At 33.4% G+C, this 27934-nt stretch overlaps 1 pseudogene across 1 annotated transcript; it reads left to right on the forward strand.

Annotated features, from left to right (window-relative positions):
* The first annotated feature begins 1270 nt into the window (after positions 1-1270).
* Positions 1271-19607, forward strand: LOC308343369 (AP-5 complex subunit mu-1-like; annotated as a pseudogene). The gene is made up of 2 exons: positions 1271-1408; positions 18693-19607. The product of its transcript is annotated as an AP-5 complex subunit mu-1-like (transcript).
* The last annotated feature ends 8327 nt before the right edge of the window (positions 19608-27934 follow it).

The following is a 27934-nucleotide window of genomic DNA, read 5'->3' on the forward strand; positions in this document are numbered from 1 at the left end:
CACACACTTTAGAAAATGACCAGTATACAAGAGCCTCTTGAATATAGGTACTTAAATCTTTGTAAGATTTAATAAAGGAAAAAATCTTATTTCTTACTGGGAAATTATTTCTAAAACAATGAGAATCACTACAAGGAATATTGTAGTTGTTAGCTGGGACTATTAAATATACATAAATCAAATTAAAAAATCAGTTTTTAACACAAAATATATAATGAAATCCAATTAATCTATACAAATAATAAGTTAGTGATATCAATTTCATAAGATTAGACAAAAATTTATAATGAGTTTCACTAGCTTATAGCCAGATGTATATTAAAATGACATGCCACTTTTAACTCCAAAACTTAAAATCACCCCCTTTTTTTAAGTTTACAATGTTGATTAATGGCAAAGATTTGAAATGCTTTCTTGCTTGATTGTGGCAGATCAAACTGCCGTGATGTTTTCAGAAATCATTTGCTAGATGTACCAAAGTGAGGTTTTTAACACATAAGTTATTTTATATGTTCAATGACTAGCACAGTGCTTTAATCTTAACAATGGAGCAATCGATTTTTTTTTCCCTTATATTTTAGATTTCTAAATTTTATAGTCTGGAGATATATACTGGATTAATCAGCAGAAAAGGAAGCACTCAGTTGACAGTATTTTTTTGAAAGAAAAGAAGTATGTGCAGTTATAAGAAAAACTACTCCGGTTGACTGTAGAGATATTTCAAGGGTTTTTCAGGGGATTTTAGAGCTGAGAGAAGAAACAGAAATGACCACCAGGTGGCAGTAGCACACACACAAACTTTCTTGGGTGATGCCGGGACAGATTTGCATGGAGGAAGTTCTTCATAACACCAAACTGTCCCTATAGCAAGGGCCACCACACAAACGGTGGGAAGGTCAAGGGAACTGGGCAAGAACGGGTTGGAAAAGAGACCTTATGTATCTAGGTGATGTCACCTGGCAGAACAATAGGCAATCCTTGAGTCAGAGGACCCTTGGAGGTAGCAGTGAAGGGTCTTTATGCCGTGAGTCTTATCTTACCAATAATTAGCAGATGCTGTGCACAATTCTGTGGGTTATGCAAAACAATCGATTTCTTATTGGCTAAAATTTGCTTATCTGGACTTTAGTTAAAACAAGTACTTGAGTAAAAACTTTGTACCGGTGAGCTTTTGAGCTAAGAGTCCTAGCAGCCTGTAACCGTCCCTCAGAATAATATACTGCTTAAACTATAACTTTAACTAATGAGGACTTGTACTGGTCACACAAGCATGCTCAAAGATGACCCTGAGAAAAACAGGCCTCTGGCTGAACGGATGATACCCGTCTTTGAAGCTGAGAAGCTGGGAATGCCACCCTGCTTCCCTTTTTGTTTGTCTCCACTACCTCAGAGAAAGCCTCCTGCTAAGGTAATCCATTTAAGTGCATTTGCACAACTACAAATCTCTTGCTGCTGGACCAGACACACCCTACTTCTCTTCCTGTTTACCTCGTTTACCTCTAAAACTTGTGACCAACATATGACTCACTTTCCTTCTTGTTTACCTACTAGACACACAACTAATGTATAACCTTCTTTTCTTCCCCTTTGTTACCTTGTATCTAATAAATATGGGATTGAGGAGTAGTTCTGGGTGACAGTCCTTCCAGCTATCATCCCATGCTCCCATTCTCTAACAGCTGACTTGGTGGTGCCTCAAGCGGCAATTAAACATTATTCTCTCTGTGAAATACTTAACTATAAAAAAAAAAAAATCCACTACATTTTATAGTAAATTGGTGATAATATCAATTGCACAATTGTTTAAAAAACAAAATTCAACTGAATATTTTTAAAGATCATATCGGCTTTATTTAATAATTCTCAAGTGGGACGGCATCCAGTCTATCAGAAAAGACCTCTGACGAGATGTACAAAATAGAAGGTTTTTATAGGCAGAAAGGAGGTGGGACAAGGAAACTATATCAAACCTTTCAGACAATGTCACCTTCCTTTTATAGTGTCTCTCCCAGATGACCTCTCTAGTTTGGTCCAGGTAATTCCAGACTAAATGGTTAAAAGTTAGATTCCTGTCAGAGACTGAAACTGCAATTAGGTCAGGTATTAGGTCTTGGTTTGCTGACATGGGGCTTAACACAAGTGATTTCATTTTGGTTCTGTTGTCTTTTTTCTTTTTTTAAAATTTACCTTTTTTTTTAAAAAAAAAAACAAAGTCAAGAAGGAGAAAGGACTCCAGCAGAGAAACAATTTTTGAAGATGAAAAAAATCGGTGACTATTCAGAGCTGCAGGTATAGGGGATGAAAAATCACTTTTATTTTGCCTTTCTAGGTTCTTGGCTGAGACCCCCCGTGACAAAAGACAGATTTACAGGAGAAAAACATAAGTTTAATAACATGTATAAGTTCTATGTAGGAGATACCCAGGAAAACTTGAGTAACTCCCAGAAATGGCCAAAGTGGCCACCTTACATACCATCTACAGCTAGAGACAAAAGAAGATACTGGGGAGTTGGGACCCAGTCATGGGAGGCTATCAGGAAAAGCACAGTAAACATGGGCTAAGTTGTTACTCAGCTTTAGGTCGGTGCCTTCTTCACTGATAAGAGTTTCTAGAAATTTAGTCATCCCTTTCTTCCTGGTACAGAGAGGGGAAAATAGAGATATCACTTATAAATGTAAATGCTTCTTACAAAAGAATAACTTCTACTCAGTTTTCAGAGCTTTTCCTATGTTGCTGTTTCTTAAAAATAATCAGCCTAAAATAATCCTTTGTCGAAGAGACATAATTTACTGCAGCAAATTCTGCTGCCCTTCATAGGCAATATATTAACTTGTCTAGAACAACAAATTAGTTTACAATATGAAAGCAATGTAAAAACACCACGTTACATCTGAAATAGAAATGTTTGACATATAAGCAGAAACAATTGTGTATAGCAACAGATTTAAAAGATGATAATATGAGGGTTGAAACAACGTACCTTTTATGTTTTTTAATGTGTACTTTACTTTTCAATTACATAAATCATTTTTAAGTATTTATAAAATTATTAGGACATCCTTCCTCCATCTTTGGAACAACTACAGTGATGGATAGGTGTTCTCCTAGGATGGTAGTGAAATAAGTTAAATAAATATCTATACATGTCCTCGAAAACTATAGAGTTTAACAAAAAGAGTAAATAAAACCACTCACAATCCACATGTAGGAAAGAAGTGGGACACAGAATCCATTCTCTTTGTAACTAAGTGATCTGACAAAGTTCTGGAACCAGAAGAGCAGACTCAAGAGTCTGTAGCAGAGCACAGAATCTGGCGTGAAAAATAACAGTGCAGTAGAGTCCTACTGGTGGCAGGTGCAGATAATATGACACAGAAGAGAGTCTCATTGAGAGAGGAAAACAAGAAGAAAGGGAGGGACACTTAGTAGAGCAGAGAACTGGCTGCTGGGAATGTTCTCCATGGTGCCTGTAATCAGAGGGGCAGTGCTGATGGGGAGGAAAACAAGTTGAAAGGAGAGGCAGACCTTGTTGAGATAGTGTAGGGGAAAAAAAAAAGAAGAATAAATAGTAAAAATGAGTCCTACAGTAACAAGAGCATCACAGTTCTGAAAACCATAGTTGTTTTAAATAGAGTATTTTATCGAAAAAAATGCACTTGATTTTACTAATAGTAGGAAACTTAGTAAGCTAACGAAATACCTCACACTATCCATAGTCACAAGGGTTACTGCCTCTCAAAACACTTAGCATAATAAAAAAAAGCCAGAAGTCCTATCTGAAAAGTTAATGTAAGACAATATAGAAAGTGGTAAGATTTTCACAGGATGAAAATACTAAGTTGGTAGGTAAAACTATTTAAAAAAAAAATCCCTCCAGGATAAATGAAATATCTTTAAATTAACAATTGTAGCAACATGTACAATGAATGTATTGTATATACAATACAATTGTATGTAATGAATCAGCATTTTTAAAAAAAAAATATTTATTTATTTATTTATTAAAAGATTTTATTTATTTATTTGACAGACAGAGATCACACGTAGGCAGAGAGGGAGGCCAAGAAAGAGGAAGGGAAGCAGGCCCCCTGCTTAGCAGAGAGCATGATGCGGGGCTTGATCCCAGGACCCTGGGATCATGACCTGAGTGGAAGGCAGAGGCTTTAACCCACTGAGCCACACAGGTGCCCCATGAATCAGCAGTTTTTAAAACTCAAGTAGAATTTTAAAAAGAAAGACATAAAATGTGAGAAGAGAATTCAGAAAATTCACTGAAAAAAACCACCAAATCAAAGCAACAAGAAAAAAGGACGATGGAGCAACAAGAAGGCCAGGAGACAATGTGTTCCTATGAAAAGAAACAAAACGGTGAAGAGAAGAAAAAGAGTATAATGTGCTAAAATATAAGAAAGTGAAATAGTTAGAATGCCTTAACTACAACCCTAAACCTAACCCTAATCCAATCCAATGTGCAAATCTAATTCTCAAAGAAAAACAAAACAAAGAGATAGAAATAATATTTAAAACTATTATTTATAGTTTTTATCCATATATTCAAGATTTCATTATGTAATTATGAAAATTGTACATGACTGACAATTTTAGGACATGTAAAACTATTGTACTGTAATTCATAGGGAGAAAAGATACAAAACCTCCAAGCAAAATGATCAAGTCACTTCTGAAGAAAATCAGGTCAACAACAGTTTCTTGACAAAACACAACATAAGACAGCAGTGAAATAATATTTTAAGAAACACAAAGGAAAAAAAAAAGCATTTTGGAATTCAGACAAACTGTCGTTCAACTATCAAGAATATGAGAATAATTGAATTTTCACGAATGTAGTAATGAGTCCTTTCTGAAGAATCAGTTAGAGGTAAAACTGTAGGGAAGAACAATGCTCAGCAATAAACATATTTAACTGTAGTTATTGGAATCAAAGTGGGAACAAAATGAACTGATAATATTTAAATTTTAAAAGTTCTATAAAAGTAGAAAGTAAATGTGAGAATATAAAATAACCCCATTAATGACTGTATCAGTAATGAGTAAGAAGCAAAGATTTGTAGAATCCCAAATAAATAGCAGCCTAAGGATATTATGAATTATATTACTGCAACATGATAATTTGAACGAATTCAAAATCCTCATAAATACCAGAATTAGTACCAAAGAGCCAAGAAAGAACACTATATATAGAAAGATATATTTAATACGCACAGGAAAGTAACTTAAGATCTCATGAAAATACAGAACTAAGTATATCAATCATATCAATATTTATAAATGGAGTTTAATTCTTCTGCTTTTGGATTTGCTCACTAATCAATATTTAATTTTTTTTCTATAAGATACTTAACCTAAAGTAGAGAGACTCATCATCACTAAAGGGGTAGACGAAATTATTCCAAGAAAACACAAGCAATATAAAAGTAGGGGTTGTAATATTGCTATTAGACAAGGTTTTCAAGATATTTTTTCAGTAAGAGAATGCATGACTTTGGAGAGAATTTGGTCTAAGGATATAAAAGCCCACATCCTGCCCCAAACAGTCTGTGTATATAGGTTGGTATGGGTAAAGATGAACGAATAGCTAGATCAGATTGTGTTAAAATAAACTGATGTTTTGAATTACTGGGTAAGTCACTCTTAGAATTAAACTATGGATTTAATAGAATTCAGAACATGTAATATTATTTCTTCATTTCACACTAATTAGTATTATTATAGAAGTGCATAATAGTTATCTTAGAAGTGTTATGCTTTTAAATAATAGACATAATAAAAAAATTTATGCATATGTTAAAATTATAAAGCAGTGGGAAATTGAAGAGATTGAAAAAAATCTTAGTTTTATGGATGATATACATGTGATAATCACGGACTGGATGTCTTCTGCGTGATTTTTCAGATAAAATGTCACAAATTAAAAATGTTGCTAATGCAGAGAAATGGGAGAATTTTTATTTATTCTTAGAGTAACAACAAAACATGGTCAAATTAGGCTTTATACTTTCTGAAAGTAATGTTCTAAGGCTTTTAGCGATGATTGAATGGTGTATGTGACTTAGAAGATGATTACGTCATACTCAGAAGAACTCAGCACATTAAATACAATGGTGAAGAGAAGAATAGTATCAGATAATGAAGATGTTGTTGGCAGAGTGGAGATGTGTTACTGGTGGTGATGGATAGAACTACTGTCTGTGAAGACCGTTAGATTTTTCATTGTGGCTATTCATGCTGCATTATTTCAGCCACAAAATCGGCTGATCAAGGGACTGAAATGAAAGCAGATGTTTCACTAACATATCTTCAGACAACGTATGACTAATGCAGGCAAACAGAATCACATCTAGTTATGTACTATGGGAGGCTTTGACATAAATTATTTTAAAATATTTTGGTTGTGTTGCCACTATGTTTCCACAACAGGATTACCCAGAAGAGCTTCAATGGAACAAAAACAAAGTGGAGATATACCTAGTTTCTGTAATATACTTAGTTTCTGTAATCTACCCTTAGAACCACATAGTGAGCTATATTCTCTGGTTTTGCCCACTTCAGTTCTATTTAAATTTTTATTTTTCAACATAAAAAGTATGTACAGCCAGTACAATGTTACATTTAAAACACCTCAATGTTCACAATCTAAAAAACTCAGTGAGAATTCCTGTATCTATAAAATCAGTAACATTATACAGATGATGATCTTTCTCCTGATTTCTGCTGACAGACATACAAGAACTATCAACAAGTGTCTAGTATATTAAAAGAACCATGCATATGATCTCCACTAAGGAGTCAAGCAAGTAACTAGTAACTAGGTAAAGTAAACTGCATTATTTGTGAAATAAATTTCACAAATTTGTGAAACCATATTTTATGATTTAATCATTTGTATTTAGTCAACACTACAGAAATAAATTGCCATTCCCGCTCTTATATGGACTGAAATTCACTGTGCAACACAAAGTATATTCGACCATAGTTAAATATTGCTGCTTTCATTGTCTTATAAAAACTAATAATATAATATTTATATTATATTTATAATATAATATTTATATTATATTTATAATATAAATATATTATATTTATATAATATATATTATATATTATAAATATATAGATATATATTTATATTTATTATTATATTTATATTTATTATATACTTATTATTATATTTATATTATATTTATATTATTATATTTATTATTATATTATCTATATATTTATATAAATATATAGATATATTTATAATATCTAACTCTGAAAACAGAGTTAGATATGAGGAAACAAAATGTTAATCTTGCATTCACATAAAATCATGCTCAGTTTGCTTTTATAATTAATAAGCAGTGATTTTATTTATTTATTTATTTATTTAATATGTTCTAAAATTATGTATTATGAATTATTATTTTTGTCATCTGGCGAATATTTATTCTTTTCCATATTGGAGAGCAATCAAAGGAGATATTTTCAGTTATCTCTTTTACTTGGTTTTCAATTACTTTCCTCAATTTTGAAAAGAATAAGAAAGGTTTTGGATCTTAATTTAAGATAAAAATTTGATTCTTACGATTATTAGAATCTTGATAACTATAAAAAGTATTTATGTGGTACCTATTATGTACAGTATGGTGAATATAAATGTTATTCAGATACAATAGTCTTTTCTAAGATTTTAAAATCTAAAGCATTTAATAAGATTCAGACATAAATATAACACAGGGTTGAAAAAATATAGATCATAATGAGTTAAAAATAAGAGTCATTATTTATTTGGAAAAGGGAGAAAATGCTTTAGCACAGGTCTTGAGAGAGCAAGAAATATTTTTTCCCAGTTGAGATAGACTCTAAAGTGCAAGTGGAATGTAGAACAAAGGAGATGAGTCAAGACTAAGGAGCATGTTTGTAGAAATAATGAAGATCTGAAAGTATAAGCATGTATTAAAAAAAGAACAACCCTTAGTTTGGACAGGTCTTGTGTTTCATTAAAGGGATTAGAAAAAGATAAGCTTGAGAAAGTTGAGTGGGGTTAGTTCAAGCAGAAAATTAAATATCAGGAAAATAAAATTGGGGTATTAAAAAAAAAGACATTGGCAATTTTGTTTTCTTTCGTGCTGTTTGTTTGCTTGGGAACTGAAATATCAGAGCCCAGGGGACCGACAGAAAAAAGAAATTGCACAGAACTTTATGGATATTCCAGGCAAGACACACTGAAATTATGAACTGGCAGTAGAGAGATACCAAATAGTAATTTTGGTTATATTTTAGAATTGTCCATATATCTCCTTATGGCAATGAAAAGAAAAATATATGCTACTCTTTGTGTGAAAAGAGAAGCAAAATTTTAGCTTAGCTTGTTACTCTAATATGGATCAAAATAAACAATAAGTCATAGATAGATGATGTTATATTTTTGGTATTGAGTCAAGCAGGAAAAGTGTTATGATTCCAAAATAATTTCCAGATATTGTGTTTTAAGAAGAACCTCATTATTCTGATTGATTTTAGGAAAAATTCATACAAAAAGAAAATGCTACTCCTTCCAGGTCCCACCCTGACCTGATGAGGAACAATAAATTCTTGTACAGGTTAAGGCTTACCTACAGAATGAGGGTGTTAAAATGCCCTCTTGCTTTTCATCACCTCTTGAGACATATCTCTAATTCAGTTACTTTCCATGTATGATCAGATCAAACATCAGCTATTCCTGCTCTTTTTCCAAAAGAAGTTATTCCCATTATATTCCTTACTAGTTTTATACATTTTCAGGACATGTGCACTGATAATTAAAATATCTTGCCTTAATTCTGAGGACTAAGTCAAGAGACAGTAGAATGAAGGAGACAGAAGAAGGTACATAATATTGTAATTTTGTTCTGCAAAGCTTCCTCCTAGGATATTTTTTTAAAAGATTTTATTTATTTATTTGACAGTGAGAGACACAGTGAAAGAAGGAACACAAGCAGGGGGAGTGGGAGAGGGAGAAGTAGGCTTCTCGCAGAGCAGGGAGCCCAATGCTGTGCTTCATCTCAGGACCCTGGGAACATGACCTGAGCCCAAGGCAGACACTTAACAACTGAGCCACCCAGGTACCCCCTCCTAGAATATTTTAAAGAACCTGTGGCATGTAAATTGATAACAATAGCCTAAGTATAGGGATAGGCCTCAATTTTCAGACACATGGCAGTCTAGCTCTATGGGAATGTCAATTACTCCCATTTATGAGGGACTTATTTCATTTATGTTGTTCTAGAATCTTAATTTTAAGATTTCCATATTAAAAAATTGTTTCTTTTACAGTTGTTATTTTTCACGTCTTCTATAAAAACATGTCTTTACTCAACTTTACAAGTTAGTGTAATGTGCTTTAAAATGTTTATAATTTTGCTTGTCATTTAAATTTACTCTGTGTATACTGTGAGATGAACATCCAATCCTTTTTAAATTTTTGAACAATTTAATCTTTAATATTTTAATCCTTAAAATTTAACATAGCTGATATTTTAAAAATTAACTAATTCAAAATCACTATTGTCATTTCTCCGAATTAAAAAGACTTAAAAAGCCTAATCACCTCCAAAGAGTTTGCATGTTTTTGTTATACAAGATTTCAGTTTTGTTATTCTTCACTATTAAGTATCATCTTTATATTCCTCATCTTCCTGATCATCATCATTATTTGCATAAATGTTGTGTTATTCAGTAAATGTATATTTAAGTTTGTATACTGTTTTTCCAATGTGTTTCTTTATAATTTCTCAGATTTTACTTTTCAAATATGTTGATTCTTATTAAAATACATTCTTCAGAATCTCTTTGTTTAATGTTATCTTGATTTTAAAAAGTTTGGGTTGTTTGCAATATATTTTACTCTTATTATTAAAAATAATCTTACGAGTAAAACAGTCTGTCAGTATAATCTCTCAGCTCTTTAAAATTATTATTCCATTTAAAGATCTTACATATACTGTTTTTGAAAAACCTTTTGTCATTTTTTTTCTTGTAGTACATTTTCCTTTTTCTCTGGCTGCTTTTATCTTCTTATTTTTTAAAGATTTTTATTTATTTGAGAGAGAGAAATAGAAACCATGAGCAGGGGCAGGGGCAGAGGGAGTTGCAGGCTCCTGCTGAGCAGGGAGCCCAATGTGGGGCTCAATCCCAGGATCCTGGGATCATGAACTGAGCTGAAGGTAGAGGTGTAACCAACTGAGCCACCCAGGTGCCCCTCCCTGACTTCTTTTAATAAAATCGTTTTGGCTTTGTTTTGCTGAAATTTCAGCTATAATTTGTAGACAAAGTAAGTGATTTTTTTTTTTTTAATTTTCTGGTAGGTGTTCTTCTTTTAGCTGTGGTTTTATATCTCTTATCAGTGTGGGACATTCTCAGAATATTCCACTGACTTGCTGCTGTTTTCAGGCCTTTAACCTACAGTCTTTTTCATTTAACTGTTGTTTCATTTTTCAAGTCTTCTTGTTTCTCTCAATTGTATTAAGTGATCTTTTTAAATATATTGTGAATTTATAAAATTTGTATTCCTTTGTGACTAATGTGATGCTTTACTCATGAATTGATTTTTGTTTCTGTGTTCATTTTCATATACATAATTCTATTTTTTCTTTGCTTCCTCATCTTTGAATATCGTTCTGTTGCACATTTTGTCAATAAATTTGTTTACATATTTCAGCATCATTGGCTGGAATGAGCCTAGAGTAAATATATAGCAAATTAATGCTTCTTGGGTCCTGTGTTAGGGGATCTGGGATTAGTGCAGACTAGAGATGGTAGAATCTGCAATCAGCATTTAGAAGAGAATAAAGAATAACATGCTCCTGGTCTGTCAGAAACCATAATAATAGAGCTCTACAGACCCACAATGCAGCATGTAGCTTCATGAAGTACAAACACGAAATACAAGGATTCATCATCCAAGATGGAGTTTTCATCCAAGAACAGTATATATTTGATTTATAAACTGGCTAGTTTACTGAAAGGCTTCCAATTCATCTGACAGAGCTTAGGAAGAGCTTCTGTAGTCCTCCAGGAAAGAATAGCTTTCTCCAGGAGAAAACAGAAAGAATTGGCGGATGTGTAAAAGTCTGGATGGGAAGTGGATGAGTACAAAGGGCACTTCTAAGGATTTGGACATGACTGACACCAGACAATGTATTAAGGTTAAGGAGCCAGGACTCCTTATATGTTGAGAACAACATGGTCTGTCCTTTAAAAAAGAAAAAAAAAATACACACACACACACACACACACATACACACACACACACGCACGCATGCACGCACACACATACTGATGTTTGATAGAGGTTGAAAAAGGGACCACTGAAAAAACTATAATGTTTAAAGGTCTCCAAGAGATTCTCAGTGAGAGCCCTGTTCAGGCAGTTTCAGCAGTGAGAGAGAAAAAAACAAAACATTCCCCTGCCCCCACCCCCACACTTCTCTTGATTCAAGTAGGAATTGTCTAAGAGAGGAAGGAGTCCTGGGGGGACATGAAGAAGTGACATCCTCACTTTACTCTGTACTAAGAGATGCTGTTTCTCCGATATCCTTACAAAATCTTAAGAGAATTTCAGTGAATTTTCAAAATTTACATATTTAGAGTGTGAAAGTCAGTCTTGGAAACTGACCAAGAGCATACTGTAGAGTATGCTCTCATAATCACAAGTTTTACTGCATCCCAGGAGAACTTTCTCTCATGACCTAAATTATAGAGCCAACGTGACAAATATAAATATTCTCCAAGTCATTAACTGATGAAAACCTAGTTTGGGCTGAGATATCAAATTGGTTTTAAAAGTATACCAAAGATTATCCTCTATTACAATAGTATTTTAAATAGCAATTTATCAAGTAAATATATGAATTCTACTTCTCAGAGTAAATAGGTTTCTCAAAATTCAGAATCCATATTTATCACAGCAAGGAAAAATTCTGAAGAGGAAAGCATTTATGAATGCAACTTTTTTTCCCCCGCTGGGATATCTGAAAACTAGGTTGTTGACTGAAGTGACTGGCTGTTTTCCTTATCAGGCAAACATAACCTTAATACTATTGGAAAGACCATCAAGAGCTTCCAGAAATCAGATTTTGGAGCCAAATGTGCTGTGCAAGTATATTCTTTTCCTTTCATTTTAAGACTGTCATTCTGGAACATTCAGAAGTGTTACATTCATAACCGGAGACAGAACAAACATGCAAAGCTATGGTTTTCCAATTTTGTTACGCGTTTCAAACTAAATACTGTTTTGATTGCTGAAGAAAAATAAAACAGCTTGCAAACTGATACAGAATACAGAGCTGATATGGTCATTTTCTAGCATTTTTAGATATTTATAAAGTTTTTCTGAATTTTCATTTGGAAACTGGATTTCATTCCAATAAATTATCCTGTTTTAAGTACATATTTGCAACATAGTAGAGGTAAGATCCAAACACAGTTTTTCTGCCCCCAAAACTATTCTATAACCCTTCCCTAAAAATAATTTGCTTTAATAAGAAAAATAAATAAGCAGAAGAAATATTTCTAAATTTTAAAACTTTATGGCAAGAACTATGTTCCATTGTTAAAATAGGTACCCTTATGTTATGCAATATTTACACACAAAAGAAATTGAAATGTGGACTTTATACATTCATTTGATAATTTTGTTTTATTTTTTCCTCTGATTTTGTGGGTAAGGGGTAAAAAGCGAACAAAGAATGACTTAAGGGGAGTTTTTTGGTCAATTCTTCACACGTGAAAAGGAGTAATATCAAGTGTTTTGGTTTAAGAGCATTCCAGGTGGCCTTAAGGGTTAAACTTGCTTCAGGTTGACACACTCATTGCTTGCTGACCTAAGACCTTTGATCTTTAACAAAACTAATTTACTTACTTTTAGATCTACAGACACTGTCCTTGGGGAATGAAGGATCAGAACTTTCTGAGGCCAGAGAGGCCCACAAGTCCTTTTGAAGCAGCCTCAGCTTTCCAATGAGTCCAGCAATTTTTCAGCAAAATGTTTTTCTTTTTTAAGGTCACACAGATGACTTACTGATATCCTTTTGCACATCTGTAGACCTTGGCCTCCTTTCCAGAAAGAAAAGAATACTCTTGGAGTGCCTGGGTGGCTCAGGTGGTTTAAGTGACCAACTCCTGGTTTCTGGTCAGATCCTGGTTCAGGGGTCATGAGACTGAGCCCTGTATGGGGCTCTATGCTCCGTGTGGAGTCTGCTTGAGATTCTTTCTCTCCCTCTGTCCCTCCTCTCTCTCTCTCTCTCAATAAATAAGTAAGTAAGTAAGTAAGTAAGTAAATAAATAAATAAATAAATAAATAAATAAATAAATAAAATCTTAAAAAAAAAGAAAGAAAGAAAGAATACTCTTGACAACTGCTGGGTACCAAGGAACCAAACCTTCTTGTATAACCTCTGAGCACCATGAGATAACTGTAGTTGGCATCATCAAGTCTCCATGTAATCCAGAAATCTGCACTCCCTTAACTGATTTAACCCCTTTAAAAGTCTTTGGGTCAGATGGAATGCTTGGAGTTGGCTTTTGGACAAGAGTCTGCCTTCTCCCCTGGTTACCAGCCTCCTGAATAAAGCTCAAATTCCTTTCCAATCAAAATTCATTTCTTGAGGACTGGCTTTTTGAGGGACAACAGCCAAACTTGGGTTTCAATAACATTGGTAAATCTGGGCTCCCATAAACAAGAGTAATTTTTTTGTAGAAGTCTGGAAGTCCAAGATCATTTTTCTGTGCATGTCTAAACTAAATATTTTCCTTAGACAAGCAGTATGTTATCCATCTATACCATCTAAAGTAATAACATTTGTAAACAAATAATTTTAGCTTCTGCATGTAATAGTTATAAGGTGTTTTATCTTGTTCACAAAATATACCTGGCTTTCTGATGGCCTGGAGAATTCATGGCAACAGTAAGGGATATAGAGTTGATAATTCATGAGACCGTTCTGTGTTATTAATGATTTCTTTAAGATTTTATTTTTGATCAGTGGGATTATGGAAGAATTTGGCAATGTAAGGAATAACTATCAGCTGTGTGCTGCCTCAGTTCTTGAGTACCATCCATGTTGGCTGCCAATAGATAGTCAAGTCAAGGGATATACAAACTTAGCGTTAACTAAACTTTGCAATGTCTGGTATGTACATTGCTTGGTACAAGTGTAATAATTCGTAAAATGTTGATGTTTGTTACTGATCTCATGTACATGTTTGTATAGACATTAGTGTGTGTATAATCACTTACTGAATATCTTAGATAGGGAACACATCTACACGCAAATTGACTTTTTACCCAGAAGCCTCCAAGAATTTTTATTTTAAGACTTTATTTATTTATTTGTCTCAGAGAGAAAGAGAGAGAGAGAGAGTACACAAGCAGGCAGAATGGCTGGCAGAGGCAGAGCAAGGAGCCTGATGCTCCGCCCTGTCGAGCAAGGAACCTGATGCAGACTCAATCCCAGGACCCTGGGATCATGACCTGAGCTGAAGGCAGCAGCTTAACTGACTGAGCCACCCAGGCGTCCCAGAATTTTTATTTTAATATAACCCTACTCTGACTTATCTTTTCACCTTTATATTCCTATGTGATGATTAGTGCATAATGAAAGTGATATAAAAGATGCGTGAAAGTGACATAAAACTAATGCTTATGTTTGGATTGTGCTTTCTCATAATAACATAATTGTACTATAATCATAGAAAAGGAAACTCTGCCAAATTTTATTCTTAAATATTTTTATAGAAAAATTAATGGAAGTTACAAATAAGACAAGTGGCCATCAATCTATTCATCTCCATTTATGGCAGAAAATGATCTCAAATTTGTTGACATTTCAATATCTCAGATTCCAAGTGATTCTGGAAGCTCAAAACCAAAACAGTGCATTATTTACATTCATAATTTGCTTGCTTTTGAGGAAAATGACATCTGTGCAATATCTCCCTTCCAAAACACATTAATTTCTACATAGGCTGAATTTAGAGCGGGGAAAGCTAATACAGAATACCAGTCCTATCTTGTCACATATAAAATAATAAGATTAAAAATATAAATTAATTTTTTAGTAGATATACTCTTCACAAAAAAAGCATAGAATGTTTTATACCATAAATATGTTATTTTCATAATCAAATTCTTAAAGCTTTTTAAAATACTTTTTAGCTAAAAATAAAGCAATTTTTGGGGGGGTTGGTTTCTAATTCTTTGAGTTTTAACATAAGCAAAGACTCATGAGTACATCTCCATAATCAGAATACAGGAAAATTCCATCACGCAAAAAATCCCCTCATGTAGCCAAACTCTCCGTTCACACCATGCCCCTTACAACTGATCTGTTTCCATCTTTATAGAATAGTTTTTTTCCAGAAATTGTCATTTCCAGAATTGTTTTTTCCAAAATTAAAACTGGAATCCTACAGTAACAACCCTGTGTACAGCATCATTTTACATCTGGACATTTTAAGTTCACGAGTTATTTCTACTTTTTTCCTTATGTTTTTAAGTCTTTCCTTATATTCTTAATCCTAGTATTCCTATTACTTCTCATTCCTACAACTCAAACATGAACTATATTCCTGTATTTTGATTTTATACTTCCTAGAATAATCACATAGTGAGAAGTGTTTCTCTTTTTTTCTGTCTTTATACAGTTGCTTCACACATAAGCAATATATCTTTTATTCCACAAAATGATTCTTAGTTTCCTAGAATGGAAGGTGCTGCGTTTCAGAATTTCTCAAAATGACAAGGAAGATGCAAATGGGCTGGAAAAAGAGTACTCCTGATATTATGATATGTTACTTAGTGAGGAAAGGTTTCTAGATTTGGATAAGTTATGAACATCATATTTTAATACTCACAATTTTACATATCAAAATGAATATAAATTATTATTTCCAGATACTTAAAAATAGCAAAAAGCAGTCTATTACTTTGGGCATTAAAGGTTTACAAGCAAAAGATGAGGGTGGTTTTAGTACCCTAGTTCTGAGAATTTCAGATTGTTTATTTTCTGTAAGTTTACTTCAATATCAAAATGTCTGTGAATAGATTAAGTTTATGTCATCTCTGAATCTATTAATTGTTGTGTCCTGATTGCACTTGTGTGGATTGTTCTTGAGACATAAGTGGTTAGTTCAGAACTCAAAGGGTCACATGCACAAACCAGAAGAGCATATTTCTTGTTCTTGGGTTAGCTCTCTGATAGTGCTGTTCTGCTCTCCACTCTCTCATCATCTGCCGTCAGTGCCATATTGATTCCTGAAAGCTTTCTATATTGGCACTGCTTTCCTTCTAATTGAAATGATGCAGTTTGGGTTCTCCTGGAGCAGATGCTGAAAGGGAGTTAGAATTACAAAAGGTATATTGAAAAGCAACACTTCGAAAGAAAAAAAGGGAAGCAGGTAGGACTATGCAGGGCAAATAATCAGGCTGTGATTCCATCATGACAACATTTGAGCCAGCCCAATGGAAAGCTTCCAGAACAAATACTGCCTGTTAAAGAAATCCCTTTGTTGCATAGAAATGGCTAAACCCTTTTACTACCCTTAAGGTCCACCATTGGCTGGGCACCTCCTTTACAAGAGCATAGCTGCAGCTCTAAAAGGTAGGTGTACCCTGAAAGTCCTAAGCACTGCGGACTTTAACACATTGTAGTTGGACAGAAGGTCTTTCTAGGATGAGATAGTGTAAGTGGTGTTTCTGTTTTTCCAAGTCTGACACAGCAAGCCAAATAAAAATAATAACAATAATAATAATAATGTCTAACTAATTTCTTTACCTTGTATTAATAACTTTATAAATTACTTCCTTTCTATGTCTACAAATAATTATAACTGATAATTCAGAATATATTATTAAACTAAGTTACAGATAAAGAATTAGTATTATTAAAATGTCCACACTATCCAAAGCAATTTACAGATTCAGTGTAATCTCTATCAAAATACCAACATCATTTTTCACCAAAGTAGAATGATACTAACTTTATATGGAACCTGTAAATGACCCCAAATAGCCAAAGCAATCTTGAGAGAGAACAACAAAGCTAAAGGTATTACAATTCCACACTCAAGATATACTACAGAGGTGTAGTAATCAAAACAGTATGATACTGGCACGAAAATAGACATAGATCAATAGAACAGAATAGAGAGTCCAGAAATAAGCCTATATTTATAAGGTAAATTAATCTATGTCCAAGGAGGCAAGAATATACAATGGGGAAAACACAGTCTCTTTAATAAGTGGTGCTGGAAAAATTGAGCAGCTACATGCAAAAGAATGAAACCAGACCACATTCTAACACCATACACAAAAATAAACTAAAGGATTAAAGACCTAAATATGAGACCTGAAACCATAAAAATTTTAGAAGAGAATACAGACAGAAAATTCTCTGATATCTGCCATACCAAATTTTTCTAGATATGTTTCCTAGGGCAAGGGAAATAAAAGCAAAAACGAACTATTGGGATTACATCAAAATAAAAAGCTTGTGCACTGTGAATGAAACCATCAATAAAACAAAAGAGCAACTCACTGAACAAGAGGTGATATTTGCAAATGTTATCTCTGGTAAGGGATTAATATTCAAAATATGTAAAGAAATTATACTCAACACTGTAAAAACAAACAATCCAATTAAAAAAAAAAATGGCAGAGCGAAGTAGAGGTGCATGCCAGTTAGCTACAGGGAGGAATTGAAGGGAAGTGAGCAGCAGGCAGACTGCAGAGGCTCCTTGCTGGGGTGAGTGAAGATGATCTTCTGGGTCACTGTCCAAGAAGCAAACTGTATAGGAAGAGAGTACTGGAGTTGTTGGGGAAGAATGTTTCTTGAGATTCTAGGTGAGGATTCACAGAACTTTTGTGGCATGAGAGACTCAGAGGTTTTAGTTACTTCACCTGACGGAGTTAGTCTTTGCTGAGCCAGACCTATTTTGGTGGGGTAGAGGGTGGCTCAGGTTGGGTGAGCCTAGGGTCTTCTGGTAATAGTCCATCTGAGAAGGCCAGTCTGTGTCCTTTTTCCTTGGTGACCTCAGGGATGAGCTAATGCTTTAGTGGCTTACCTTGGCTCAGTGGACAGTGTGGCTCATAGCCATGAACCAGGATCTCCACATTGTGGTACCATCAGATTCTCCAGATGATATCCCACTCTTGGAAAATGAGCCAAAGTCTTCAATGGAGTAAATTATATGCCTATTCCCGAAGATGGTCCCTTTCTTAAAGCACTGCTCTTTGAAGTTAGATTGCTGGATGATGATAAGAACTTGATACAGAGTCATGATAACTGGTTCACACACAATAAAACATCTGTTTATGGTCTCCTAAGAGGTGGAGAACTCTGGAAAGTTGTTGCTTTTCTGAAGAATAACATGATATATGTTTATATTCCACTGTTGAATAGGCTGTATCCCCTCATCCACCATTAATTAGCATTAGTGGAATTTCACAAGGCTCTTTTCTTTTGGAGGTAAAATAGATATACATATTTTTTTACTTGGGACAGAAAAAAGGCACTGAGCTAAATACAAAATTGAACGAACTGCCTGATTTACTTCTACAAAATTGTCTATTGGAATTTTCTTAGATGCCAACCTACAGAACTCACTGGATAGTGTTAGTCTTGTTTTTGTGATGCATCCATAAAAGCAGCTAGCCTGGAAAGTTAGAACCTACAAAGGAAAACCACAAGTTTCTCTTTCTATCACTGAAAAGGTAAAATCCATGCAATATGATAAATAGGATATAGCAGATACAAGGCAAGTTTTTGGAGCTATCATTTGCAAGTATGATTTAGAAAGAATCATGCCAAGCATTACCATCAGCTTGAGTCTCCCCACCAATGGATCTCCACTTCAGAATATTCTAGTTCATCCTTGTGTGACTTCTCTTGACCTTGGCATTCTGACTTGTAGTAGCATTGATGCAATGGATGATTCTGCACTTAGGGTATCTTACAAAATTCCATTCACTCTTCCTTTAGAGGAAGAGTGTTTTCCTTTCCTTCCTTTATGTTACTATACTTTCCAAGTCCCTGTCCCTCCAATTGTGTTTTTTTTTTTTTTCCAAATGAAAGAGGAAGAAGTACAAGTAAAAATAATAGTTAATTTAAAACTTCATGAAAGTGTCAAAAATAATTTTAAAATCTGTGAAGCTCATGTATCGTTTTATAATAGAGGTTCAATTACACATGTGGAATGCAAAGTTAGTTTTGGCCAGCTTGAAGTATTTCAAGAGAAAAGCTTATATTGATCTGGATTATTGGATACAAGTTCCTCAGATCAATGGAAATTAGTCTTTCTGGAACTGTAACTTTTGGAGCCAAGAGTCATAAGAAGCATTGATTTGACCAGATTTGGATTGGAGGTAGAGCATATTTAAAACTTCATTTTAGAATCTTAGATTATACATTCATTCACTGGTTGTTACACGGATGAACATTTAGTTCAAGTATCTGCATCAGAAAAACTAAAAATAAGTACATACTGGAAACAAATTTCTTCTGACTATTACATTTGGAATTATAAAGTTCCTGCTCCAGTAACATATGGATCATTATTACTATAATTAACCCATGTTTAAATAGGATCTATATAATGGTAGCATAGCTTAAATTAAATAATAGTCTTTTATTTTCAATGTGTATGCATATAACCTATGAGTGAAAAAAATGAATGATTTAATTATAAAAATACTTTGGTTTAATGTTTTTATTCTGACAGTTTGAAAGAACATTTTTTTTAAAAAAAGATTTTATTTATTCACTTGAGAGAGTGCAAGTGAGCAGGAATGGTGTGGGGAGAGAAGAGGCAGAGGGAGAGGGAGAAGCAGACTCCCTTCTGAGCAAGGAGCCTGATTCAGGGCTTGATGAGGGCTTGATTCCAGGATGGGGAGATCTACTCAAGATGAAGCAGGCACTTAACTGACTAAGCCACCCAGGTGTCCCATTTTGAAAGAATATCTTAAAGATTAATGTCTCCTATGATATTACTCTTTGATTTTACTCTAATATGATCCAGAGCATAAAACAGTGTTGATTCACTTTAGGCTTATTTTAGATTAGTCCTGGGTCACCCTACCATACATGCTCCTTCTGCCCCTGTGGAAGCTGTGACTATCAGTTGCAGCCTTATTTCTCCACTGAGTCTTCCTGGACTCAGTTCAGGCTCTTTCTCATTGCAGAGCTGCAGGAAGCTACCCCTGATGCATTGAAGATGATATGCAAGATAGAAAAAACAAACAAACAAACAAACAAAAAACCTCTTTGCTCTTTCAAAGCTGCCTAGTAAGCCCTTAGTGTGATGTGTTGTTATAGAATACCAGATACAACATCAGAAGCCACCATAAATCTCTTGAAAAAAAAAGTCAGTGAAAATGAAGAAATATTGGTTAATAGTAACCTGTTTTTAATCAGAACTATCTTATCGACTAAGAAAGAATATACGTAATTCTAAAAAACTTAAAAATAAATTTAAAAAATTAAGAAGGCCCGAAGACTTGAACATACATTTTTCTATTATTTTTCAAAAAAGACATGTAGATGCATGAAAAGATGCACAACATCACTAATCATCAAGGAAATGCAAATTAAAACCACAATGAACTATCGCCTTATATTTGTCATAATGGCTAAAATAAAAAAAGATAAGAAATAACAAATAATAAGTGTTGTCAAGAGTGTGGACAAAAAGGAACCCTCATGCACTGTCGGTGGAAATGCATATTTGTGCAGCCGCTATGGAAAACAGTATGGAGATGCCTCAATAATTGAAAGTAGAAATACCATTTGATGCAGTAATTCTACTATTGGATATTTATGCAAAGAAAATGAAAACACTAATTTGAAAAGATATATTCACGCCTATGTTTACTGCACCATTATTACAATAGCCAAGATATGGAAATCACCTAAATGTCCATTGATTGATGAATGGATAAGGAAGATTATATATATATAATATATAATTTATGCACCCATAAAAAAGAATGAGATATGACATTTGCAACCACGTGGGTGGTGAATAACCACACACTAAGTGAAGTAAGTCAGACCAAGAAAGACAAATACCATCTGATTTCACTCATACATAGAATTTAAAGAACAAATGAATAAACAAGCAAGGAAAAAGCAGAATCAGACCTATAAATACAGAGAGCAAACTGATGGTTGCCAGAGAGAAGGGGGTGAGGATGGGGATGGGCAAAATGGGTGAAGGGTGGTGGGAAATACAGGTTTCCAATTATGGAATGAGTAAGTCACGAGAATAAAGAGCACAGTACAGGGAGTTAGTCAATGATATTGGAATAGTGTTGTATGGTGACAGATGGTGACACACTTGTGGTGACTATACCATAAAGTTGAAATGTCGTGTTGTACACATGAAACTTATGTAATGTATGTCAACTATATACTGAAATAAAAGTAAATAAAAATAAAATTAAAAAGTAAATCATAGATACACTCTGAAAAGTATGTTGTTTGGAGTCTTTTTTCCCCCTAAGGAAAAACAACCCAAACATCAAAATAAACATAAAACATTCTGTAAGAACATTTCCAATGTATAAGCTTATATATTTAATCTTCTTTTCCATAAAATTATGTTATCAAGAATAAAACTTTAACAAAAATAAAATAAATCCAATCTTCTGAGAATCAGGCACAGAGGTAATAAAAATCATAATTAATTTTTAAATTTCTAAGAAAAAGTTGATATAAATACTTTAAGAACATAATTGAGTAGATGAATATCAGTCTTTTTATTAAATATATTTTAGACCAGAATATATAGCATAATAATATATGATCTATCTTGAATAAATGCCCCAAAGAGTCTAACTATCTATATGGAATGATATATTGCTAATTTCATTACTAATTTTAAAATTTAATTTAATAAACTAAAACATATTTATTCTTTCATATGACCAGATAAACTTTCTTAAATGTGTATTTTTTTTTAATTTTTTTAAAGATTTTATTTATTTATTTGACAGACAGAGATCACAAGTAGTCAGAGAGGCAGGCAGAGAGGGGGGGGGAAGCAGGCTCCCTGCTGAGCAGAGAGCCCGATGTGGGGCTCAATCCCAGGACCCTGGGATCATGATCTGAGCTGAAGGCAGAGGCTTTAACCCATTGAGCCACCCAGGCGCCCCTTAAATGTGTATTTTAATAAAAGTCTCATGAAATATAATTACTTATGTTGAAAATAATTGAAAACAAATATCAATTTTGGAAAAAAAGACTTAAGTACTCATTAACGCAAAATCATTAGACTTAAGAATTAGAAACATTCAATGATTATATTTTTGCAATAGAACAACGAAACTGATACTGAGTCACTACATTTTTATAATTAGAAATGTTAAGCATGCCTGCTCTTGTCACTTCTATCTCACATTATACTGGATGTTCTAGCCAGTGTAATTGGACAAAAATTATAGACATGTAGGTAGGTAGATAGGTAGATAGACAGACAAACATATTTACATTGTAAAGAAAAAATAAAGCTGCTGTTTGTAGATGACATCATCCTATGTGTAGAAAATCCTAAAGAATATACAATAAAACTTCTGGAATTAAAACTATTTCATCACATCTCAGGATACAAAATAAATATGATAAAATCAATTAATTCTGCTTTTATTATTTTTTAAAAAGATTTTATTTATTTATTTGATAGAGACACAGCAAGAAAGGAAATACAAGCAGAGGGAATGGGAGAGGGAGAAGCAGGCTCCCCACTGAGCAGGGAGCCCGATTCGGGGCTCGATCCCAGGAGCCTAGGATCATGACCCGAGCTGAAGGCAGACGCTTAATGACTTAGCCACCCAGGTGCCCCAAAATCAATTAATTGTGCTTTTAGATACCAGCAATGAACTAAAATATGGTACTGAAAAAATTCCATTTGTAATAACATAGAAAAGAATAATTTAACAAAATATGTTTAAAACTTGCAACCTGAAGACTATAAAATGTTGCTGAGAAATATTAAAGAAAACCTAAGTAAATGGAGAATTTTCATTCTGTATGTATGGGCTGGAGGAGTCAACATCATAAAGAGAGCAATTCTGCAAATTTGTATTATATTCAACATGTTTTAAAAAATCTCAACAGCCATTTTTGTAGACACTGTCAAATTGAACTTAACATTTATATGGATTTGGATAGGAATTATATAAACATACAGTAATCAAGATAGTGTAGAGCATAGCTTTGGTGAAAGAACAGGTATATAAGATCAATCAAACAGAATTGAGAGTCCAGAAATAACCTTTGTATTTATGGTTGTATCAATCTGTAATAGGTTCCATTGGGAAAGGATATCTTCAAATTGTGCTGAGAGAATTGGGCATTCATCTGCAAAATAAATTAATTAGATAATTTATATTGTACATAAAAATTAACTCAAAAAGATACATAAACCTGAATACAAAAATTAAACCTATACAAAGTCTAAAAGAATACGTAGGAGAAAATAACCATGACTATGGGTTAGGCAAAGAGTTCTTAGCTGAACCAACAAAGGCATGATCCTTAATAAGAAAGAAAAAATAATGGCAAATTGGACCTTATCAAAATTGGGAATTCTTTGCACTTCAAAAAACACCATTATGGAAATGAGAAGATAAGCCACATATTGGGAGAAAATGTTTACAAAACATATCTGATAAAGGAAATACATTCAGAGTATATAAAGAACTGTTCAAACTCATTAATTAGATGTTAAATAAACCATTAGAAATAGACCAATGAGGGGCACCTGAGTGGCTCAGTCGGTTAAGCGGCTGCCTTTGGCTCTGGTCATGATCCCAGAGTCCTGGGATCGAGCCCCACATCAGGCTCCCTGCTCAACGGAGAACCTGCTTCTCTCTCTTCTGCCTGCTGCTCTGCCTACTTGTGGTCTCTCTCTATCTCTCTAATAAGTAAATAAAATTTTTAGAAAAAAAAAAGAAATAAAAAAAGAGAAAGACCAATGATTGAATAGACTGAATAGACATTTTGCCTTAGAAGAATTTTTACCAAACATAATTTTATATATAACAAACATAGCTAATTTTATTTCTCCTAACATTTATGTTTCTTTTAACACTGAAATGTGTTCCATTGATCTATTTTTTTAAAGATTTATTTATTATTTGAGAGACAGAGATAGAGGGGGCAGAGAGAGAGAAATCCTCAAGCAGACTCCCCACTGAGCACAGAGCCAAATTGGGGCTCCATCCTAAGACCCTAAGATCATGACCTGAGCAGAAATCGAGAGTCATCCACTTAGCTGACTGAGCTGCTCATGCGCCCCCCACTGGTATTTAATAAAGCACATTTCTTGAGGTTGTATTTTTCTGTTTTTATATAAAACCATGCTATTCTAATTTGCACATATGTTCTGGCTACAGAGCATGGCTACATGACTGCCTTATGTAGATATAGTGGTCCCAAAATGTTAGCTTGTATACCTTGGTTATTTAGATAAATCACCACTTAAATTTTAAATGCAGGCATGAGGAGGAAGCATAATGTTTGCTTATAATGTATTATAACATTTACTGAGAATATTTTATCTCACATGGGGGCATGTCAGAACACATTTAACTTAAAAATATCTCTTTAGTTTTCATCCTGATTCTTTAACAATTGAAAGAGAATTGCATGGTTTATATACATTGAAATAAGTAAGTCTTATATGTGGAGAAGGCCATGCTTTTCTAATATATTTAGAAACACACACCATGAATGTTAATGTAGATGACAGGGAGACATTTAAATGATGTTTTTTCTAAAGCCTTAGTTCACAGTTTATAATGATGCTTTAACACAGATAAATGATTGGACTGTGCAAGGTATCATTTTGATCCTGTATTTGTTACCGTGGATATACTCTGCAAACTTCTATTGTGCAACAAGCAGATCACTCTTAAGTAAATTGGTGAGAAAGAAAAAAATAGGTCCCTAATGAAAAATAAATGTTAAAGAAAAAAAAGAGAGAGACAGTTTTAATAGCTGGATCTGTTCTTCAGTGACATGGGCTGCATTTTGAGGCAGAATTCTAGCATGATGTAATAAAAAAATTACATACAATCACCTTTAGAAATATTGTAGTGCAGAGCCCCAAAACTTAAATGTGTAGAGAAGTTCACATAGTGATAGAAATGAAATAATCAAGCTAGATGTAAGATATGAAGCTGATTGATTTTTTGTAATGTCTGATTTTTATTCAGGGATACAGGAAATGTGCTTTTTCCTTCATGAACTCTCTCTTCATAAGAAAAGCCAAAAAGAAAATGTTTGTGATTAATGGCTCACCCTGGGCTTGAATGTCAAAAAATCATTGGGGAGGAGTAGATAGTAGGAAACTATCGACTGTGCTGTGATCTAGCTAATAGATGACTAATAGATGACCATTACTCAGCTCCACCACAGTGGTGCAAAGGGGTAAATGTGTAATTTTATTCCTTTTTTTTTTTTTTGAGAAGAGTATACATCTCAAATATTATATGGTATTGCACATTTGAATACAAATTTAATTAATACACACACATTTGTGCATCAGTATTTTCTTATCCAAATGAGACTTCAATTTAAGCAATATAAAGCATGTGCCTTGCCAGTTTGCAACATGTAATAGTAGTGATATTTGAATAGTAGTGATATTTGTATGGGTATTTGAGTTAAATGTTGATGTAGAATTCTTACTATGTTTAAACTTGATGATTCTGAGATTAAAGTTATCAATGGATGATAATGTATAAAATTCTCAGCATCTAGAATCCAAAAGCAATTGCTGTCTCTACTTGCAATTTAGTTTTATCGCTTCTCGGCCTTTTGGCTAAGATCAAGTGTATTTGCAATTTAGTTTAAAACATTAATACAGTAAGCTTCCAGAAAGAGTTTGTCAAAAAAAAAAAAAAGTGTTTGTCAGCTATTTTTTTTCCTCACATATGACTATAGGGCTGTCAGTAACATCTATGCTTCCTCTAAATATTTTGTAATAAATGAGTGAAGTCTATAAATCTATATAGCATTCTTTATATACTTAATTAAATTATTGGAATAGATTAATATAAGCTTCTATAAAATAAAGAATCTAAATTTATTCCTTTTTTTTCTCCAGCTTTTCATTTTCAACTCCTTCAAGTATATAGGGGAAATTAACTTTTGGAACCATACAAGGCATCTGTTATAGACATGAAAGTAGAGGAGAATGAGTCCCTATAGACTACTCTTTCTGCTTTTAAGTGAATGTCATAAAGAAGTCATATTCATTATAACAAAGTAATGAAGTAATTCCTGAAGTAAAAAATATCTATAGAACCAAGAAATATTTAAGGATTGAGTATTACTAATTCAGATTTGAGGATTTTATATATTGGAATATCTTTATGATTGCTGATTCACAATTTCAATTAAATATATACGATAGGTGATCATGAATGTAATGATTCAATTAAAAAAGCTAGAAAAATTGCAGTTTCCTTGTTATAATAATAAAAATATTCCATTTAATCTAATTAGACTTCAAAGAAGATGACTGTACTTCAATGATTTCCAGCTCCACTTTTTTCAAACTATGCTATCAAGATGAGAATTAATATAGCTGAGCTGTGTGGTAGAGAATCATCTTATACAGCACCACACAAGTATGTGACTGCTTACTTCTTAAATCTTAAAACACAGTAAACAAACATTTTAAATATATTTCCTCTTAAAGATTTTGCCATATATGGGACACCTGGGTGGCTCAGTTGATTAAGCAGCTGCCTTCGGCTCAGGTCATGATCCCAGCGTCCTGGGATCGAGTCCCACATTGGGCTCCTTGCTCGGCAGGGAGCCTGCTTCTCCCTCTGCCTGCCACTCTGTCTGCTTGTGCTCACTCTCGCTCCTCTCTCTCTCTCTCTGACAAATAAATAAATAAATAAATCTTAAAAAAAAATAAAAAAAAAAGATTTTGCCATATAAAACGACAAGTAAGTTCATCAATCAACATTTCCATGTTAATCTATCTCAAGCTTCTTCATCAATGCCCAGATAATTAGGTGGCCAGTAAATAATACTTTTCAAAAAGCCTATTTTGGAACCTGGAAAGATGATCACTGTGGTAAAAGAACACTATTATACTGGAACTAGAACAAGGCAGAATTGATTCCCTGGTCTGTATAGTGAGTGCTGGTTACTTAAAGTAGAGGAAGTAGAAAGTAATGGATTGTTTCTGTTTTGTTTTTTTAGTGTTCTCCAAGTTCAACACATTTGGCTTTAGATATAAATTGGTCACTTTGTAAAACTATCTATTCTTCATTGAAGCTTCTGATTATTGCCCCACATACGCATTACAAATAAAGGAAATATATTCAGTTTAAATAGTATTTCTGTGAGTTCCATTTGAGGCAAATAAATTATATATATACACTTTAAAGTATTTTAGATTTACAGATATTTTTCCATTTAAAAATAATACTTTATAATTCTATTCTTAATAACTGAGATAAGGGTCAGAGATTAAAAGATTTTTAATATGTGATATTATAATCAATAAAATATGGAGAAAAATGAATAATAACTGGAAATCATCACGAGTGGAAACAGTATGCTCCTGCTTCTAGGTAGGCGATCATAACTGCAATTTACTCACTAGCCAAAGTAAAAAAAAAAAAAAAAAAAAGTGAGATTTTTAAAGATACTTAAAATATGGATTTTATGACTTTGAAGTTTCAAGAGTCTGCATTTTGTTGTCTCTTGTGAGAGAAAACCCTGAGCAATAACTAAATGCAAATATCACTCAGAGCAATATTTTGAAGCCAATAATGCAAATTATGAATGAATATGACCAAACTGTTTTTTCAACTCAAAAGAGAAAATTCTTAGCTGGGAGCAATGCAATGAAAACTATAATCAAAAAGCA

This window comes from Martes martes (genome assembly GCF_963455335.1).
Source record: "Martes martes genome assembly, chromosome: 5".
Lineage (NCBI taxonomy): Eukaryota > Metazoa > Chordata > Mammalia > Carnivora > Mustelidae > Martes > Martes martes.